At 37.5% G+C, this 21,782-nt stretch overlaps 1 long non-coding RNA gene across 5 annotated transcripts in view; it reads right to left on the bottom strand.

Annotated features, from left to right (window-relative positions):
* LOC149916170 (uncharacterized) overlaps positions 1-21,782 on the bottom strand; it is a 201,436-nt gene that overhangs the window by 162,853 nt on the left and 16,801 nt on the right. For all 5 annotated transcript variants that reach the window (XR_016470602.1, XR_016470603.1, XR_016470604.1 and 2 more), the window contains exon 2: positions 15,802-15,881. This is a non-coding gene — a long non-coding RNA (uncharacterized LOC149916170). The remainder of the gene's footprint in view (positions 1-15,801; positions 15,882-21,782) is intronic.

The raw sequence follows: 21,782 nt of genomic DNA, 5'->3' as shown, positions 1-21,782 counted from the left end.
GCCCTATGCACAGTCCACGCTGTTTCAAGAAACGAACCACTACAAACCATGAAAACTGTCCTACCTAAGCAGCACATCATCTCTTCTCTTGCAACTGTATCATCCAGTCAGCTTTAACCACTATCTATATATTTCTGTTTCTTTTTCAGCCATTTCACTTGAAATCCACTTGAATGGATGATCAGTGCTGCCTCCCCAATTTATCTCTCCACGTAAGGCAACAGTGTATCCCATCCACTTGAAAAATGAGACCATGGTTAGAAACAGAATTTTCTTGCTGACCAGCTTAGCATTTCTATGGTCTATTAGCTAGCAAGGTAAAGTCTGCAGTAAAATTGAAGTCTCAAGAGGTCCAACATATTAAACACAACTGGAATATTTTTGCAAGCAGCATGTTACTTTCCAGGACCCTGCTAAATCATTTCATGCTCTCTGTGTTCTCAACCAGCTAAGTTATGCTTTTTTCATTACCCCTCTTAAAATCAGGTCTGCTTCGTGTTTATACATCAAAAGTGATGTATGTATGCATAAACACTTAGCATCCATAATAACTTCTTATCACCGTTGTAAAAGTATATCCCTGATTTATATACCATTAGTGCATTATGATAAATATTTTACTATTTTATATGCATATACTCATATAGCATATAAACAAAATATATTTAAGGAAAGCTGGGGCCATGAAATCAAACATTAGAAAGTTGTTACTCTGCTTTTCCTTCAATTGCTCTTTCAACCTTGCTCTAGCTCTTTTCATGGCATAATACAGCTTTTACTTACATAACTTTAAAGTACTTATTCCTCATTTACACAAAGGGTCTGGAATACCATTTCAGAATAGATACATTTATTTTATAGTAGACACGCAAGCAAGAATTATTGCTGATAGGGGATGGCTGCAGTTTGAAGAAGTAGGGAGAGGTTTACATTAATTATCCTAAAGTACATTAGTGTTCCTGGTCTTACCTACTGCAATGTCCTCAGCACCCTGCTTTTACACCAGAATGCACTTGCTTGTGCAATTTGAAGCTTTTTGTTCTCAGCAGTCATTGTTAGGAGAAGGACAAGTGATGTAGTTGTCCATGCCAGCCACCTTCGCATTAGCATTATCTGACTGTGGGAGCTTCAATTAGGGATGTCCTTTAACTTCTGTAGATTTAATTTGGTAAGTCTGACGTCTTTCTGCTTAGCTTAGCTCTCACCACCTACTCAAAAATGCTTCTCACATTGCCATCTCAATTGGTGGCACTTGTCTACTTGGTCAAACACCTAGCTGTACTGTTCAATGAAGAACTGAGCTTGAGGCTGACATTTGACACATCATCAAGATATCTTATTACCACTTTAGGGATGTGATCAGATTAAAATGTGTGCTCTCACATGCAGATGCCAAGACTCTTGTTCATGCTGTCATTATGTCCAGACTTGAGTAGTGCAATTCACTTTTCTTTTTCCTAATGAACAAAGCTTGTTATCTAACATCTTTCTAAACCTGTTTTTTTTTTTTTTTTTTTTTTTTTACAGAGATGTATGGCTATATCCTATTTGATGCCCTGTAATTTTCAGAAATGTCAGTTACATGAGACTTAAATACTGTGAAATAACTGAGCATGTAATTTTATAGTAGACACCAACTTGTTTTTACCATTTTTTCTTTTTATTTTCACTGTTGTTTTTTCTTTTAAATATATGCCTTACCTACACAATATGCCAAATACAACCCTAATTTAAATCAATTGTTTCAATAGTATTTTACTAAAATAAGAGACAAAACTCATGTACTTATCACATACATATTTTACATTTATTTTAAGTGCTCTAGTGATAGAAACAGTCTGTTCAGATTAAATACTTCAGCACGGCCTCCTGTCAACAAGAGAAATTATTATTTTTTTTTAAATAAAGGAAACCTGCATATTCCTCCCTAAATTCTCAAGCACTGGCAGCATCCATAGTTCTTGAATTTTGAAAAACAAACAAAAAAAAAAGATTGGGAAAAGTAATTCCTTTTGTTTCTTCTAGCTTCAACCTCTTCTGATTTAAATCTTTGGTAAAGTAATCCTTTAGCTAATCTCTTATTTGGAAGATTTGCATGATATTCAGTCCACATTTCCCTTTTTGTTAGATATCACCTCATTCACCCTAGTTATGTATCTTGTGAAGGTGCTAAACAATTGCTTTCTCTTTTTGAAGTTTACTGCTTTGTAATATTAGAAGATAATTACTATATCCCCCTTAGTCATTCTCTGTCACCAAGCATTGCATATTTAGTACGCATAATCTTTATTTGTTAATCCACTTACAGCTTCTATTACCCATTCTCAAAGTCTCTCAAGTTTGTTAGCAAGCTTCTAGCATGAGGCAACAGGAATTAAAGATATTATTTTAAATATAAGGTTTATTAGTGCTGGGGATAAAAGGTCAGTTTTGTTTCAGCTGGATACACACTGCATTCCATAAAACCTGACCTGCTTCCACTCCCAAATGCAAACCCCAAACATTACAGAAGTCAGTGAAAAGCTCTTGTAATCTGATCTGATTTAGGTTTTGTCTTTGTTGCCTTTAGCATGCAGTCTGTCAATCCAGCCAAAGTTTATTTTACTATTCTTTTTTGGGAAATTTCTAATTCTCAGACAGAGAATTGAGCATGACAGTGAAAAAAACTTTGCCCAGAAATGACAAATTTTCACCAAAAGGTGAAATCCAGAACAGAAATACAAGGTCAGAATTTGTATTTCAGAAGAGAAAAGAGAAACAAAAAATAAACTTCATTTATTTTAGTTGCTTAAACTTAAGGAATGTTCGCAATAGCAAGTCATATGTGTATTAATTATCAAGTGTTAGTTCATATGGAAAGAAGACAAGACAAAAGCTGGGATTCTCTGAAAACTGTACTGTCATATTCTGTTATTCTAGAGGGCTATTTATTTTTAATTTTCCTATATTTAGATATGAACTGGATAAATAATCAGTTTTGGATGGTACTAAGATGGAAGAGTTGGGTGACTGGCATGTGAAACATCAGAGTTTACATTCAGGACCTTAAGAAAACTGAGGATAAGGCCAGCAGAATCCTCACAACATTCAGAAAATGTGAAATTCTGCACTGGGGAATCACCCAATTTTGCACCTACACCATCAGAGGCTGGGAAACAACTAGCTGATGAAGAGCTAGTTGTCACAAGGACTGGGGTTACAATGCCAGTCTGTGCAATGTAAACCAGCAGTGTGCTCCCACTACAGATAAGAAGTACATGCCAGGATGGCCAGCAGAACAGAGGAAGTTATTCCTTTCTATCCGGCACTGAGAAGGTCACTCCTGGAACAGCGTCCAGTTTTGGAAGAATGAATTCTAAAAGGCTGCCCAGGTCAGGAAGGAGGCTGAAAAACTGGAGGACATTACACACAACACTACTAAAATTAGCTCAGAAATATGGTCTATAACAAGAGACTCAGATACCTGGGCTTGTTTAGCCTGGTGAGGAAGAGACTAAAAGGCAATCTAAAATAGTAGCCTTCAATGATCTACAAGGAAATTACAGAGACAATAGACAGAAACCCATTACTAGTGTTAGATGATAAAACAAGGGATAACAGCCACAAATTGCAGCGCAGGAGGATCCATCTGGAGATTCATAGAAATTTCCTCACTTTAAGTGTACTGCAGCTTTGGAACAAGTTATCCAGAAAGTTATCCAGAAAGTTATCATCTGTTGAGGCTTTACCATTTGGCCATGAAATCCCACAGCTGTCCTGTCCTAGTATTAGCAGCAGCCCTGCGCCAAGCAGGAGGCTGGAACAAACAACCTCTACCAGCAAATATTTTTCCGATCTTAAGCATCTGTATTTTGCTTGACATCCAATTTAGACATACAGGGTAGTTCCTCTAATGTTTCTTTTCATAGCTTTATATGAAAGATAGATTAATATCACAACAAAAGATTTCTGCTGAATTGCTGCAGCAGTTCAGTCAGTGGCCAGATGTGTGTATTTCACACAGTGCTAAGCCCAACCATCATCTCCTGCTGCTTATCTTCTTCATCTATCACCTCTGTTCTTCACTCTTCTGGAAAACAACACCCTTTAGACTGGATGATTAATATTAAATGCATTAACTGTTTCCATAACTGTGCAGAAAATGATCAAGTTAAAAACGTTGCTGAATGAGGAGGTAAATTCAGGCATCCTGAAAAAAATGTATGTAGGAAACTTAAAACAAGACAGGTCCTATTTGGGCTCTTTTGTTCCATGCAGAATAGGAGCTCTAAGCCTCACAATATTTCTCCATCGAGTCTTAAATTTTATTCCTTTAATCAGTACTAGCTGCCTCAAGGAATCTACTGAAGCAAGGCATGAGTCCAAAAGGAAATTAAATGGAAGATTCCACAGCTCATGTATGGTAAGGGCCATCTTAGGATATGTATTCACTTGTACAGAAAAGGCTGTAGCACAAGCATAATATAGTAGAGGTAATAAGCCTATTGATGTAAATATCCCAATTTATTGGTGATGGCACCAACAGAGAAATAGGAAAACATGCTCCACTGACAGAATGAAAATCATGCAAGTCCTATTTAGAATGAAAGGAAGATTATGCAGAAAGGAAAGAAGTCTTTGTTCACATTCATTACAAATATGGCATCTTCAGTAGTTCAGTCAAAGTTTATTGAAGATATCTAGCCCAAGAAGTAAAAGTAGGGGAGCAAAGGGCTTGTAATGGGAATGCTTATCCATAAACAAGATCAAATCTGAATTGAGTCATGACAAGCAAAGTAGCATTATAATAGAAGGAGCAGGTGGCATCTATACATCATTAAAGAAAGAAACATCTATTCTGGCAATAAACTTCTAGATCTGCTGAAAGCTGGGTTCTATACAGAACAGAAAATCTAGCATGCTTTCTAGATCCGTTTCCTCCTGCCAGATGCAGGGAAATAGAAACATTACGTGAGACATGAGATTGGATTACTTTGTAATTTTTTGGCATATGTGCAAGGTGGCTATGAGGAATACACACCAAACTTCTCAAAGCAGAAGGAAATCCGTGGTATTTAAACCTCTTTCCAGTTCAAAAAACTCAGTTATAATAGATGAGAGCTCCCTTCATTAGAATTTCCCATTGGACTAAGTAGCATTGCCAAGACTTCTGGTCCCCTGCCAATGAGAATATAGCTAGGGTTTCCATTTTTTCCCTTCTTCTAGGAGCTGTAGTACAGCCAATTCAGTCTCTTGTACCACAGGGGTTACAACATTGGTAGTACATGTACAATTCTTGTAGGTCTCTCAGGAGATGGTAAAGTTTCAGAGATAAATTTCTGGAACTAGGCAGGAATCCAGACTTGAAGAGACAGAAATTAAAACACTCCAGGGAAGCATATTGCAGGAGAATCCTAAGAGTAAAGACCCAAACAGCCAGGGTATAAAATGAAGCATGTTGTCTTTTGGTGGCATATGTCAGTATGTAAGGATTCTGAGACATTTCAGAATGAGATGTGGGGTGTGTGTGTGTGTGCGCTAACTATCAACAAAACAAGGGTAGTAGCAGTTAAAGCCCTTCTTTCCTTTTGGGTACAGTATAGGATTCCAAGTTAATGTTGGCTAACTGCAAATATAGTTGGCTCAATGTAGATTGAATATGAACAGAAAATTGAGCTTTCTTTTTAAAATAAATGATACCACTAAGGAGGACACAGTTAGCATTTGCAAGATTTTCATTCCTCCTTATGGGCCAAACACACTCTGCTACATTCTTATAGCACTTGTTATTTAAGTTAGATGGCAAGATCTACTTCAGCACAGCAATTTCTGTTTTCCCCTTTCTTTAACTCCTGTGCCTTGAGTCTATGCTTCTGCTGTTTTGTCATGTCCCTGTACCTTTCACTTTGTTCCCTCCACAGCTTGTCTTTTCCACAGCCAATTTTCCCTACTCAGAAATCATAGCCAGGTGTCACTGCATCATGATCACACTTGTGTAACTCACTGTTCCTTTCATTTTACCTGGGGTACTACATTTCACGCTCTTCTCCCTTTCAGATCCAGAAATGTAGTTATAATAAAGATCTAGCCTTCTAGTACTACACTATACGGTGTTTAGGAACATAAGGCCATCCCTATGCTCTGCCAGTTCTCCTTAGAATCTATGATACATGCTAGTTCTTTTAGTATCTCATTATATGTGTCATCAGTATCTTGCCTGGCCTAAAGCCACATGGCAGCCTGACAAGATTGTGCTGCACTTTGGCAGTTTCTGTACAGGGCACAGCTGTCAGCATCTCTTATCCTCCATTTCAGAAAATCAGCTGGTACTGGCAAGAGATCATAAGCTAAGACTAAGCAGTAACTGTGCATCCTTTTTAGCAAAGCAGAAATGGAAAAATCATTGCATATATTGTTTTCTGCCCTGGTCTTTTTTGGCAGCCTTTTCTTACTGATGGCAAATCAAATAGTTACTACTTTTGTGTTTCAGAACTTCAAATCATATAGAATGGGTTTTCCCATCCTTCTTTTATTACTTGTTGCAAATGCACAGTGCTGAAGGGAATATAAAAAGGAAGGCTGGTCATTACACACATGAACATATGCTCTGCCTGTTAAGAACATATACTCCAGCTGCTTCTGTAGGTTACTGTCAGGAACACAAGGTATTAGTTTGCTGAAAGAGAAATCGAAGGCTGTCTGCCACACCAACTAATGTCCCATGTTATTATTTTATGTCAGAAACAGTGGGGATCATACAATATGAAATATAATAACAAAGACAGAGGACACAAAGGAAAAAAGGAAGAAAGAAACAGCAAAGAAAAGAAAAAACAGCAGGAAAGCAAAATAGAAGAAATAAAGGAAGAAATGATTTATAGAGAATGCTGAACAATACGTCTAGCTCTTTCCAGAACACCATGCTGATTTTAGAGATTTTTTTTTTTTTTTTAAAGTCCATTACTTTATATACCTTGTATAACGAGAAGCAAACTGGCAGCAAGGGTAAAGAGGAGATGCACAAGTCATGTCATGCAAGGGAAGGAGATACAAATTCAGGATAAATTGAAGATTAGGGGAAATGAAGAAATATGGAAGTTGCAAGGCTGGAATGACAAAGACTGCTATCACACTTTCCAGGAGAAACAGGCACAGTGAAAAGAGTCCAAGATGGTAAGGCAGACCAGGACCACCTGGATGATGGTGTTAATGAATGTATCTAGAGGTACTAAAAAAGCCTTCTGGCATATTGAGAATGCAGAAAGGACATGAATCTGTGAAGCCACAGAGGAAGCCCACAGGTGGTGCATGCCATATTCAGAGATGTAATGTCAGTATGTTCGGACCCTTAGACAATAGTGTTATTCACACAAGTAATTGCTTAGCAGTAGCAGTAAGGGAATTGCAACCTGGCTCATCACTGTGAGACACAGCTCACACATCCAAGTGTCTCTTACCCTATCAGTGAGCACATGCCTTCCTCCAAGGAAAACCTTTCATGCTGAATGCTCCTAGAATGTTTACTAATGTATGTTCAGAGACATATATCCAAAGCTAGGTGTATGTGTGCAAAGTTGGTACATAGCAAACACAAGCAAAATGCATGTACAGACATTAAAATTGAAAATAAGGGCTCATACACCAAGGCAAACAAGAGCTGTACAATCACACCTATACTGACCCGCACATAAGCTGCCAGAGCTCTTCATGCAGACAACCAAAAAGCACAGATTATCTATTCCTATGGGTGAGCAGGAAGAGTACAAAAGTAAGAAGCCATTTCTGCTTTTGCTGCAAGGTAAATTGCCTGCTTTGGAAAAGTCATGTTAAATATTTATCAATTATTGATATGCTGAGATGCGGGGTGGGATGTATTTCTCACCTTGACTATTTCATACTTGAGTTCAATCCACATTGCACAGTGCCTTGCTAGCAGGATGTGCTTAAATCTCCTATGGGATCTCGAAGGCAAAATTGAGACCAGAGGACAAAAACCTGAACTTTAAATAGATATCTTCTTCTTTTGAATAAAATTTGAGACACATGAAGTCCTAATGAGCCTTATTTTCTCTAACTTAGTTTTATGTCCTTGCCTTTGCTTTTACTTTTCACCCTTTGTTCTATTCAGAAGCACTGGCAGGCACCAGTGAACAGAAAGGACTGGATCAAGGGCAAAGTAACGTAACCGTATGGCAAATGATCTGCTCTAATGCCTGGCAGAAGCACTACAGACCATAGATGTGAGGACTTAGCTGGAAGTGCTGAAGCTGTCTGGAGTTAGCTTGCATAGCTGAAGCCATGAAAAAGGCTGTTCCAGAGTGGACACATGACCAGCATGTGTACACACAGCCAAGATGCACATGAATAGGCTGCTTTGCAATGCTATGCTTCAGAGAAATCAAGATGTTACTTCCTGAATGCTGCTGACAATGGTATAACCTCCTGGTAAGCTTTTCCTGTTATACTCTTAAAGGAGGATAAATTTCAAGAGTTCTGTTTCCTTACATCATCATCATAAAAAAAAAATTAAAATCAAACACTTAAGAGTTAAGATTAAAGACAGTGAGTTAGCCAGCAAGGTTTTCAGAATGTCCCTTGAAATCCATTAATACTTTTACGCTATCTTTTCCAATTATTTACTGACAAATTTATATGCACTTACACATGCACACACACACAATTGCAGTAAATTAATGCTGACTGCAGATGCACAAATACACAGGGTTTTTCAGTTCTTGTTTTGTGGAAATCAATGCCAAGAAGTCAGAGCAACAAAGTAGTTAGAACAGAACAGCCTCTGTTTACATAGCAGTTGTTTGATCTCCTAAAGGAAAAGGACAAAGATCTGAAATCTTCCTGTGCCTCAGTGATAGCCACACAACACAGGGAAAACCCAAAAGCAGATTTTTAAGAACTCCTATGAACCAGCAATATCTTCTGGGAACTAGGGGGCTGCAAGTGGAAGAAACAAGATCATACATTCAATCTACATCTCAAAAAGCCTATGTTTGTCTAGGTCTCTTTCAAAAAGATATACTTTTATCACTCTGATATTTCACTTGCAATGAGAGAAAAAACTTCAAAACGATCATAAATCTAGTTGGATTTGAGAAAAAAGTGGGACTACTAGCATACTTAAAATTAGTCTGCATGCTTAAGTATCTTGCCTAAATTGAGACCTGTAACCTGTCAGGAGATGAGTTCCTTGTAGCCTTCTAGTATTCCTGTTTCTCATCTATTATACAAAATACTTGCAAGTTCACTCACTGAGAAATATATAAGTATTATTTTTTTTTAGCTATAATGAAAACAGCTGGAGCTTTACTGTCTGTTGCTTGTCAATGTTACTATTGTTTGCCTTAGCAGACAATTGTGTCTCAATTTTTTTTTTTTTTTTTAAGCACATCCACCTCTTACAATAAAAGTTGGGCTTATGGTTTATTGTTTCTCAATAGTAAAATACTCACTTGTGTTTTGATGGGTAACAGCATTCATAAATACAGGAAGCTATTTCTTCAATTAATGGCAAAACCTAGGGATTATTCACTGTCCCTGTTATATCAGATTGCATGATAAGCAGATCATCTATCATTTCTATCACTTCTAAGAACACTATCTGCCCTGACAGGCAGAACTGCCATGGCTCAATCCTGCCACTACTCTTATTTGACACCTTTGTATAACCATGAAGGGATACTCTAGCAACTGCCAGAATGTGACTGACATTCCACTTGTGTTTTTTGTTTTCTTGCATTTTTCATTGTTTTCTTATCCAGGTCTGACTTTTCTGTCAGAACAAAGACTAGAAATCAATTCAACTAATAAATAAAATTAAAAACATCTGGAAAAACTAAATGAAAGACAGATGGAAATAATGCAATTTCAAGAACAAGAACTTGTACACAGTAACACCATTCTCTATCCAGCACGATGCCATTATAGCAGTGACTGATCCTGGTTCATGCTGGGAAGCAAACCACCTTCACAGTGTCCAAATCAGAGAAGAAAATTCTTCATCCTCAGCCAGCAGAAAGGCTCTTCTGAGTCTTTTCAGATGATGGCCAGGCTTGTCTTTGTTCCAGACAAATACACACTAAAACAGCCTGTCAGAGTTTAATCCAAAGTTCTTTGGAAAACCGCAGATAAATCAGAGCTCAGTGGCCTATTTCTACTGTAGTAAGAGTGAAAGGTAGCCCAGCATACCACTTCTTCACATCTCCCAGTGTCTCCCAGTTCACTTCAAAGTTCTGACGCTACACTGAAGACAACATCGAAAATGATTGACACTTTTCTGAAGTTGGCTATGTTTATCAAGAACTGTTCAGCTGGAGGAGTGTAGTCATAAATGTGCAAAGCTGAAGGAGCAGTGCTGACTATTGAGTCTCCCAGACTAAGGAAAGCAGGCAGGATATTAGTGAACAAAGACCCATATAGAAAGAGTGTATTTTTCTATGTTTCATGCATATTAGCTATTGAGACCACCACAGATGAATCAAAGTCTTTTTTCTGTCCATTCTAGATAATGCATTATGTCCAATTTTGGACTGTAAGTATACAGCATATCTATATTAGTTTATATAAAGTGGACCAGCACAGCTGGAGATCCTACTACCACACAGACAGACTCCTGGCACCTGTATTCTTTATAGTCACCAAACATTGGAGGAGATAGGATTGCTTGGGTTTTGAAAGATAATTTAGGATGAAGGCTGCTCTAATTTCTTCCATCAATAAGTCAACAAAGAAGTCATTCCATCACCAGAGCTTGTTGGGGCACAACAAGCTCGTAGAGTTTGCTGATATGTACCCTGTGTAACCCTTCCTCTGGAAGGAGTAGTGATCAACAATAGAGAAAGTGTAATGATAACTCTAATGCTTTCATACAGCAAGGATGTATTTGTATATGCAAGGATAATTTTTATCTGGCTGCTTAATAGCACTAAGAAGAACAGAACTGAAAGTCTGTCCCTTGTTTTAAAGTTAGCAAAGCTTAGGCAAGGAAAAAAATTGTTTCGTGCGTGCGTGCGCGTGCGTGCGCGTGCGTGCGCGTGCGCGTGCGTGCGCGTGCGTGTGCGTGCGTGTGTTTTAATGATATGACTCTCTATTCAAACCCATTGTGAATTTAAATGATTAGTACACACCACATCTTCAGGTATCTCCAGCAAATCCTAGAGCAGGAAAGCATATCCAACTGTTTCTGCTCTGCCAAAGTTAACTATTATTACAGCATGGAGATATAATATTAATTTTGTTCCAATGAAATTGGCTGGCATATGTGTTTCTGTGAGCCAGGCAATAGGTCATTACTGAAATAGCAAAACAAACCTGTTCCCATTCTTGTTCCAGCACAATGCATTTAGATTTTAAGATCATAACTGTTGGATACCTCTCCTGCAATGATGTACTAAGACCACTCTGCCAGAAGCTATATTCTTTCATAAAATGGCTTTGCTGTATCTTGCTTTTCCAGACCCATCTCAATATAACAAAATTTAACAGTCCTGCAGACAATGCCAAATATCCCTCATTCATAATTAAGGTGAAGGCAAGTGGTACAAATCTCTAATTATCTTTTATGTCATATTTATTTTCTAGTAAATTATTAAGTAATGATTTATAACCCAAATTCCATATGTGTACCTGCTAATTCAGGGGGAAAAATAGCAGCCCTTCATACTCATTTGGCTAATGGGCATCACTAATTGAAAAAATGTTCTTTGCACATATCACTAACTTTCCAATCATTTACTTGTAGGGAAGTTTGAAAAGTTACAAAAAAAAAAAAAAAAGAAAGAAAGAATCAATGAAACTTTGAAAGCTGGGCATGGTGCTATGCTGAGCTCTCCCTCCTCTGTGCAGGCAGAAGGCAGAGCTCAGTGACAGAAATATCCTGTCTCCTAATATTAGTAGGGGGTTTTCAAGAACAAGTCAAGTTTGAAAACAGTTTATATCCCATGCATTCTTTTTAATGCTCACTGTACTTCCTGCAGGCAGGATGTTTTCTGCTGGAGCACGTCTTGATAATCTCACACTGAAGTGCACTAATCTCCTAGGACCAGGATTTCAATAAATTTTTTAATCAAGGCTACAAAAATGTGCCTGAACTGAAAACATCTCTGGGTTCTTTTACTGAATTGAATTTTTCCTGCAAAAGAGGCTTCTTGCTCACAACGAAGGCTGCCTCCTGTGCTGGACAAAAGTCCTTGCAAGAGTCTTTGCTCCATCCTGAGCCATTGCTTTTGTGTAAGGACTGCTCCTTTGATAGAAGCAAAGAAAATTTCTGAGCACCATGAAGCCAGGAAGAGCAGAATCAGAGACTACCTACTGCAAGAGCTGCAGTACTGAACCCCATATCTTTTCTTCTCTACTTGTTTTCCTTTGTTTTGTTTTCTTTCTTTTGTTTTCTTTCCTGGCCCAAGCAACTTCTCTTCCTAGTCTAGGTTTTGGTGTGAGGACTGTGAAGTCAGAAAGCTTAGCTGTTTCTGAAATGTCTTTTTGTATGCACTTTGGTATGCCCTAAAAATCAATTGTTCAGGTTGAAATTACCACATACTTTGATATGCTGACAAAGTGAAGGAGAACAAAAATCTAAAAACATTCTCTCTTTCTTCTTTCTAAATCTCACAGTCTTTGGGGAGCTGATTTATAATTTTTGACCTGCTGTAGCTGGCAATACCGAGAATCAGTTCTAAGCAGCCTGTCTACTTTTAGTTCTCCCTAGAGAATCTGGGTAGACATGAGACAGAGTAGCTGCTTTGCACACATGCACCCCTTTGTACCTATCCCTGAATATTTATTAGCATCTGACAACAGGTGCTCTTTACAAAGCAGCTGCAAAGGATTGCTGCTCTTTGATTCCCCTAAGGCATTTTGGTCTGCTCTCAGGAAACCTCTTGCAGTTGATATAATTCCAATCCATCCACCTCTACAGTAGAGAAGGAAAGCAGAAATTTGTCCCATAGCATACATCTATACCACAACCTACACTTTAAAGCTGTTAAACAAATGCTTTTTTCAGTTACACATTTATTTTTCATAATGTCTTTAGCTGCAGTATTCACATGGCTAACCTTGGCCTCACAGCCACCATGGATTTTGTACTGTATGATGTGATTATGACCTAAATGAAGTCTACAAGCACCTAACATTGTAGACTCAAGAGGAAAAAAAATAGAGGAGGTAGTGCATTGCCAAACACCATTGTTAATATCAGAAAAACATAGTACATAACACTTTTTTAGACCCTAAACTTCAGAGTGAGCAGTTTGTTAACACTTTACAAGTAACTCAGAATCATCCACAGAAAGGAAGATAGGAGTATAGGATTTAAATGAAGTTAAAGATGAGAATAAATCTGTTCATTAAAGTACCATACATTAACCCCTCCATCTATTTCAGGAGTATAACCTCTAACGTTGATACAAAGGTAACCTGAATACCCCTGTGAGAGCTATTCATACCCATTAATTGTTGCAATACAAGATACCATGAGCTGGTTGCTGGTTCTTCAGTATCTGAAATGTACTCAGCAGAGAGGAGGATACCATGGGGACTCATCTGACTCTGACTTTCACATTAATTTTGGTGTGCAGTGAAGAGCAAAGACAAAATCAATGGCCATCAGTAATTATTCAAGGTAAAATATCTAGTGATATTGAATACCAATGGCGGTAGTGAGCATTAAACTTACTTAAGAATTGAGGAGTTGACAATGTCATTTATTCCACTTCAACTTCTTTTTCAATAAAGCATGCGAGTTTAGGAAATTATGACACTTATTATGAAAATACTGGATTACATTCCCAGAAAGGTAGATTTTAAACCAACAGAAGCTGTTGCGTATAACAACCTCTTGCAATGTACAGTGGAGGAAGGTTTGAATCATGCAGAAACATGCTAAATCTCTGCAAAGAACATTTGTGATTGAGTCAATTAGTCAGTGTAACAGCTATATTAATTTTGGCAATGGATAACTTGGTAGTGCCTTCAGCACCAAGCGTGTAGTTACGTGACAATTTGTCTTACACGGAAGGCGGGCAGCTTTCAGAAAGATATCGAAAAGAGAAAATCAAAATTCCTGTTAGAGAAAAATACATCTTGATGAAAACGTTTAACTAGGCCTAATTAACAAACAGCATGTTTTCGAATGACATCAAAGCAGGCGAATCAATTAGCCAGTTCTGATTGTCTCTAGGCAAATACTACTAGAGATACTCAGAGCCATCTTGTACAACTGCTCGTTATTGCATTCTTCTAGCAGAGACCAGAGGGTGACTGATACACAACCAGTGGCAAAGCATTGCCAGTTAAGCCATGTATCGTCATTTCAAATGTGAAATAGCTTTGCAAAGTTGAAACTTTGAGCCGCTTTTTCTTCACAGCAAAGTAAGGATTAAAGTGAACATACCTGGTACTCAAAGTCATAATTCCTTAAGAGGACAGTTTACATACTACAGTCAACAGAAATTTTTTTTCCACTGTAAAGAAATCCAGTGTATTAAGTGGGCAGAACATAATACTGAAGAAGATAGTGAGTCCTTTCCAAAATACAGACTACTCTCAAAACAATGCTGAACACAAGAAGAGCACACAGTCAAATGAGATATGTTACTAAAACAGTCTAATAAATTATTATGTCTTTGATTTTCTTGTTTCTCAAGCTCTAAGTACAATTCACTGTGTGTGACCTATACCAAAATCTCATTCATAAGACACAGAGGAAAATAAAATAGGATTTAAACAAACAGAATCTTCTTAAAAACATTAGCCACAAGGGGGATAGAATTTTTCCTCCTATCATCATTTTACATTCATTATTCTGGCATAAAAATTGTTAACTATTCAAATGCTTTCTTTGAAGTCAAATTCCCTCTGAATATTTATTTCTACTCTAATGATGCCTTTTTGTTTTTTTGCATCTAGCCATAAAAAAAAAAAAAACCTAGCAGCATTTGAACACATTAATCTCTGCAGTGAAGCAGACAATAGAGCCCCTACAGTGTTTCTTTGTAGTACCACAACTGTTTCACTGTTTGAGAAAGCAACACTTTCCAGTGCTGCTCCTGTGCACCACAAGTACAGCCATAACAGTACACTCCACCCTAGTAGAAAACACATCTGCCTCGCTGTCCAAATCCCAGTCAAGACCAGATTGCTTTCAAAGTATTACAAGGTTTACTGTATGAATCTACTTGAAAATGGAGTTTAACAGAAGCTGAGTCAGAACCTCCAAATACAGCTAGAAAATGACAGAGCCCATGAATGTAAAAGAGAAGAATCACAGCCTGACACTAGTATAACAATTAGCTATATTCAGAGAAATCTGCATCTACATTGTAATTACTGGATATGGCTATTTGACAGTAATACTTTAACTGCTCAAGTATAGATAATGAACATTGATATTACTACCTCCAATTTAGACACACAAAAACAAAGCTCCTTTCCCAAAGAGATAGTTAAGTCTCAGAATCAGAACTAAGACCAGCTCTCCTGCCTCCAAAAGTCATGCCCAATTAACTAAACCATAGTTCCCCACAGGAACAGAATCTGTGCTCATACAAGAAAATCTGTGTGCATGCTACTCGAGGAAATTAAAGTGCAGCTATAAATCTCAGCTAGTAGCTGCTGTCTGGCCAGCTGCCCATATTAAAGCCAGATGTGTCCTCACTGTGCAAGAAAATATTTGTTTCTTGTAAATTGATTTTTTGTTTCTTTTTCCAAAGGAAAAGAAAAAAAAATCAGCCATGCATCTTCAACCTTCTCAATTTCAAATGTCACACAATACAGCCTCACAATCATTCAGGTGACACTTTAAGTTACCTCATGTGATGCACTGTAAGTTCAAGAGATGCACCAAGGAGAGTTCAGTGAGATGGTAATTAAATCACCAGCAAGAAGGTCTGCTTAAAAAGAAAAAAAGAGGTAAGTACTTGTAGCCCTTTTGAAAGGTAAGAGACAAGAGACTAAGGAGATGGTTCTTTTGTTCTCATATGAAATGAGCCGCTACCACATCTCCCAAAAGCCAAAAAAGGCAACAACAACCATGACAATATACACTTAGTTTAAATCCACTTCCTGAAAAAAACCCTGTAGAGTGTCAATAGAAATATACACACAATGGTTATATTGATGACTGCCTGCTGTTTAACTAGGAGGTTTTATAATGGAGATGAGTGGCTTAAGATGGTAACGTTCAGGTTGTGGCTTTCCAAAAAGTAATTCTGCAGATGAGTTAAAAATGAAGCAGTTTCATCAGTTCCAGTGATTCTGAAGGAACAATTGGACTCAACTTCTGATACTATTAGTCGGAGCCCTTATTCCTCAGCTGCAGGAGAAAAGTTTATAAACTCAGGTTTGCCATCATGGGTGAGAAATCATATACTTATCAGAAGTTACTGTTTTATTTTTCATTACACATTTTCAGCATCTCATTTTTTCAATGCCATACTTGGCTTTGAATAGAGATAGCCAAATTGATCATGTCAAGTTGTATCTCGATTTATATAAAAATGTATCACGACATAAGAGAAACTATTCTCACGCCATTTTATCATCACTGTTACTATCATCTACATGCGTTTCTACAAGCATCATTGTCAAAAAAAAGATTTAAAATGGCTCTTCAAGCATCAAATGGAGAACTAAATTCTCTCATTCCTGTCCCTTCCAAACTGATGACAGATTTTTAACTACTGGCCCTTCCAGTAAAGCAATGCAGCAATAAAACAATTTTCTTTCCAGCACATGATCTCCACTGAAAAAACCTTCCAAGCATTTAGCTTCTCTAATGTTTGACAGTCATTCCTGTATTATAACTGAGAGTGAAATGTACTGTAATGTAATATATATACCCGAGACAATTTTAAACTCTGGAGTCTGAGGGTCAATCATAGTTTAGCAATAGAAGCTCTGAATTCAGCCTGGATTCTGAAACCTTTGTGAGGATCTAGATACATACTTTGAACAATTTTCTTGTCCTGAGCTCTGTATTGCTGCTTAGGTCACCCAAATACAAACAGCTCATATACCTACAGAATCATCTTCAGTACAGACCGGCTAAATTCCAGATATAGAGACAGCATTGTCTTGAACCCCATTACAAAATCTTGTCCTAGCACATTAGAAAGCTATTCCAAAGAGACCAGGAGATGCAGTTAGTCAGCATTATTCATTTATTAAACTGTCCCTTAACCGTTAATCTTCGGCAGAACAGTGATTTGCCAACCAATAAAACATTTATTTTTAGGCTACTCCACCAATACCACCGTACTGTTTGTAATGCTCATCTTTAAAAATCCATTTATTTCATTATGGTGTCCCCCTAGTGAAAAGAGCAATAAGACTAAAAGGCTTTTTGTATCAGTGCTTATCGTAAACTACTACATATTTTGTTGAATGAATGGGTAGAGATTTGGATGTGACTTTGAAAATTAGCTTTAATAAATTGCCAGTCCCTCAATTCATTGAAATGTTTGCCAGATATGAATATTTGCTATCATCAGTACTTGCACCGCATCTCAAGGGCAGAATTAAAACATACTTCTAACTCCAACAGACATAAACTGCAAGAAGAATCCTTTCAACAATAAAGGGCTGAAGGCAGTACCATAAAATGCCTCCACCACTTCCTCTTCCCTCTTTTTCATCTTTTTTGGCAAGGTGAAACTTCTGACAAATAACATTTTGAAAGCAGCCAGGAATGCAAGAGATTATTAAAATGGAGAGAGTCATCATGATATTACCGTTATTAGCTTTGCAGTTAAACTGGGTAGATGCCCAGCCTCACACAAGGCTTAAGAATAATGGAGCTTCCAGAACACTTCGTCCTTTTCTTACTACAAGAAGTGAATACGTAGTTTCCTGAAACATTAGCTCAAAGTTACCAAATTATGTCACGTGCCTGGTTATTTATCTGGCACTTTGAAGTCCAGGTTAAGTTAGGTGTCAGTAAATTACGTTAAAGAGTGCATACATGATTCTTTCTTTGTCAGACGCAACTGGATTCTCATTATTCACAAGGCTCCACAAAGCACAACTTCCAGAAGCTAGAATATATTTTACTTTATTCATAATTATTTTCACATAGCTGTTCAAGTCCAGATCATGCACTTTTAACCATTACAAGGTAGTAGAGCCAGTTCCTGCAAGGCATTGATTGCAGCAACTCTTACATTTTCTCAAGATGTATTTTCAGGTATGACACTTTCTCTTTGTTTCCTGCTTATTGCCCTAGAAAGCGTAACCCTGGTAGAGATCCAGCACAGCTGATCCCTGTTCAATGTTTCAACCAGTTTTATTTCAGTTATTCATACAGCCGGTCCAGTCAGCTACCAACGTAAATATTTGAGGCTTTTCAATATGCTACAATACCCCTAATACACTTGCATGCATTAAGTTAATCCTGAATATACCCTTTACTGGGAACGTTAAAGTATGTAGACATTAAGAAAGACTGTGTAATACTTGAGTAATAGCTTATCATCTTCACACAAGGAGTGAAATCCCAGTCTGAATGAAGACACCAGCGGGTCTTTGGTTGTGTGGGTGCAGCAGTAACACTCCAGCTTTAGGACTGGTAATATACTGAGTGACTTTGCCAAGAAAATGCCATTGCTGAGGTGCAAGAAACAATGATATTTCGTATAGGGATGGCTTCTACTTTCAGACCCAGACAGTAATCACAATGCACTTTATGCCAGGGTTGAGCCTCCTCATCAGAAGAGCATCTAAAGAGTTTAGGTTTTGTAAGCTTTAGTTTGCATATACTGCAGTCTAACTTATTGCTGTGCATGCTGTCCTACAAAATTCTAATTCTTATCATGGATTACAATGCTGATAAGCATTGCTTTTCTTGCAGATATGTATCACAGTTAAGTGCTATCTGAAAAACTGCCATAAGAGGTTGAATTAGCTTCTGCAAGGGTTGTCTCACTCAGGAGAAACCCCTTCCATTTTGAAGAGGCACTCTCTGCCGTCATTTGTGGAGAGGCAACACAAACCCTTGCCCTCTGTAAGCACATCCATGTCTCACAGAGTGCACTAAGCTTGACCTGGTCTTTTGCACGAATCCATCCCAGTGAAGGTGCCATTCAGACAGTGACAGTGGAGCCAGAAGTGATACAAGAACAAAGAATTTCTCATTTTACATATAAATAAGATAAATGCTAGCACATTTTATTCCTTAAGCTAGCTTTTCAAAATGTAAGTTTCTTGTTTGTACTTAGCATTATCTATCAAAATTTTATTTTTATTACTGACAGAGTATTTTATTTTACAGGAAAAGTATTTGATACAAAATCAAATAGGAAAATGGTTTCTGAGACTGAATTATTGTTTGTGAAGCTCCAGCACACAAAGTAACAACAAGGAACTGTTTAAATTTGTAAAGAATTCCTTGAGTGATTACTTTGTTTTCCTGCAATTTAGATCTGCCAGCTTGGAAATGGCTATTTAAGGGTTTGTGGGGGTTGTCAGCATCATTTTAGAACTGCATAGTTTTATATTAGCGGAAGGTGCTTTCACAGTCAGCTTGTATCTTCACTATTTAAATCTCCTAGTTTTACTAGGCAACACACATACCTTGGGATATATTTTCCACTTGGCTGAGGCTTGAAATCCTTTTCTGGTGGCATAAGTTGCCCGGTAAAATGTGTGCCTATTAAATAAATTGCACCCGCAGTTCAATGAATGGTGCAAAAATGTATATCCCTGAAGGTTTAAATAATAAAAAAAACCTTTAAATACCAAGCTAGCTTATTGCTTTGGAAATTCATTCAGGTTCCCCGATGGATCACATTTTGACAAAATGGACCTTTTCATGCATATTTTTTAATTTTATTTTGCCAAAGTCACTGAAAATATATAAAGGGAAAATGTTCTCTAGCTAGAACATTGCAATCAAAATGATAAGGCCAGCAGTCTGTTGATATCACCTCCAAGGACTACATTTACTGGGGGTGTTAAGAGCTGAATTTAATACCCCAAAAACATACGTTGGTACGATTAATATCTGTGGAGAATTGATGTTTCTCATAACAGCAAAAGAGCATGCCTGTGTTAGGTGGATTTCATGGATTTCTGATGAGCTGGAGGTGTTTATAAAATAGCCTCTATGAATATTCCTGCTTTACTGGTTTTTAATGTATGATGAGACACCTTGGAAATCTTTCCATGCAATTCTACCTTATAATGGAATAAAGACTTTGATTTAGAGATCATCTGAGGATATCCGAGAAAGCCTGAAATGTGTACTGCGCAGGATTCACTTGCAGGGCTCTTTACAGCTTTAAACTCTTAGCATTGTCATTATAGACTGTAATATCATGTTTCTCAAACACTAACCTTATATAAACATTTACTTTTTTTTTTTGAAATGCTATTTCTACATAGTATCCAGCAACTCGCATGAATTAATTACTACTTCTATAAAAAATAAAATTAAAAACTCTGTATTGTCAGGGAACATTTTCCTAGACTTTGGTTGAAGGAACAGATTCCAAAGTACTTGGAAACAACAGGCATTTGAGCTTTCTGCAATATTCAAAGAAATCAGATTTCATCAATAAATTCATTCTCAGAACTTACTGGTTTACTTACTATCAGACAGGTCCTTCATTGGCTTCATTGTCCATAATGAAGGATGAATTCCCAGCATTTCATCAGGTATATCTTGAACATTATTATGTACTGCCTACTGTTAAACAACTCAAAAGCAAAAGGAATATTGGAAGAGGGAAACTCACATCCTGGTTGTGCTATAACAAGTTCACTGTTTGTTTTAGCTAAATTAATTGCATAAAACACGGACTTGTAAAAGTTTTCAGTACGCTGTTTTTTGGAACTAGAATCAAGTAGATTGAGTTTGGACTCAGATGCAAGCACAATATGCAGCACAAAGGTTTCCAGGTAGGAGTACCAGAAGATCTGTACCATATTTACTGCAGCTGCTCTACACACAATCCCTTGTTCAAAGGGAAGGTCAAAATTTTTTATTCCACTGGGTTGTTAAAAGTGAAAAGTACTAAATAAAATGAGACAGAGAAATAAAAAAGCTAATAATACCCAATCAATGGACAGCTACAACCTAAGTGGTCTGACACTAGTCACAATTGATGTGTGGGATACAGTAAGACAAGGCTATTGAATGCTATGTTACAGTGCACCATCCAGTGCTAGTCTGGTCATAACAACAAAATATCAGAGCTGCCAAAATAAATCCAGGCCAGTGGGGGGGGGTTTAAACACATGATACTAGTTATTTATTTCACTTGCTTGGCAGTGGATTATTGTGATGCCTTACACTGTCATCATCAGATACTGGAGTATTAACATCTGTAGTGAATGCAGCAGCAGAATAGGGAAAATGGGACCTTGCATATCCTTGCACAGATCAGTTTTGGACTTGATACAATGCCAGCCTCAAAGAAAAGGTGATCACCTACAGCTCCTAGGAGCACACTGAGGGAGTTCAAAGAAAAGGGACAGACTGTGTCCATTAACTCCAATTAATGTAATAAACCTCCCCTGAATTGTGTTCAATTTTAAGTTCAAGTTTGTATTATTTTCCCTTACCAGTCTTTCCTTCATGCCATTAAAAAGTGTCTGTGTCTTTCTTTCCCCACAAATGGAAATTCTACACAAATATGGTCCCACAGCAGGAAACTGTACAGTATAGTATGAAAGAACCTTTTATCAAACTTAAAAGGATTAATGCATTTCTTTCAGCAAAAGCTCTGCGTGTCTCCCAGCTCAAGCAGTTTATAAAAAGACTGGGATTTTTTGTTTAAAATGCAGGTAGAGTC

This window comes from Phasianus colchicus, chromosome 13 (genome assembly GCF_987193195.1).
Source record: "Phasianus colchicus chromosome 13, bPhaCol1.hap1.1, whole genome shotgun sequence".
In the NCBI taxonomy this organism is placed as follows: Eukaryota; Metazoa; Chordata; class Aves; order Galliformes; family Phasianidae; genus Phasianus; species Phasianus colchicus.
This window is presented reverse-complemented; position numbering and strand designations above follow the sequence as displayed.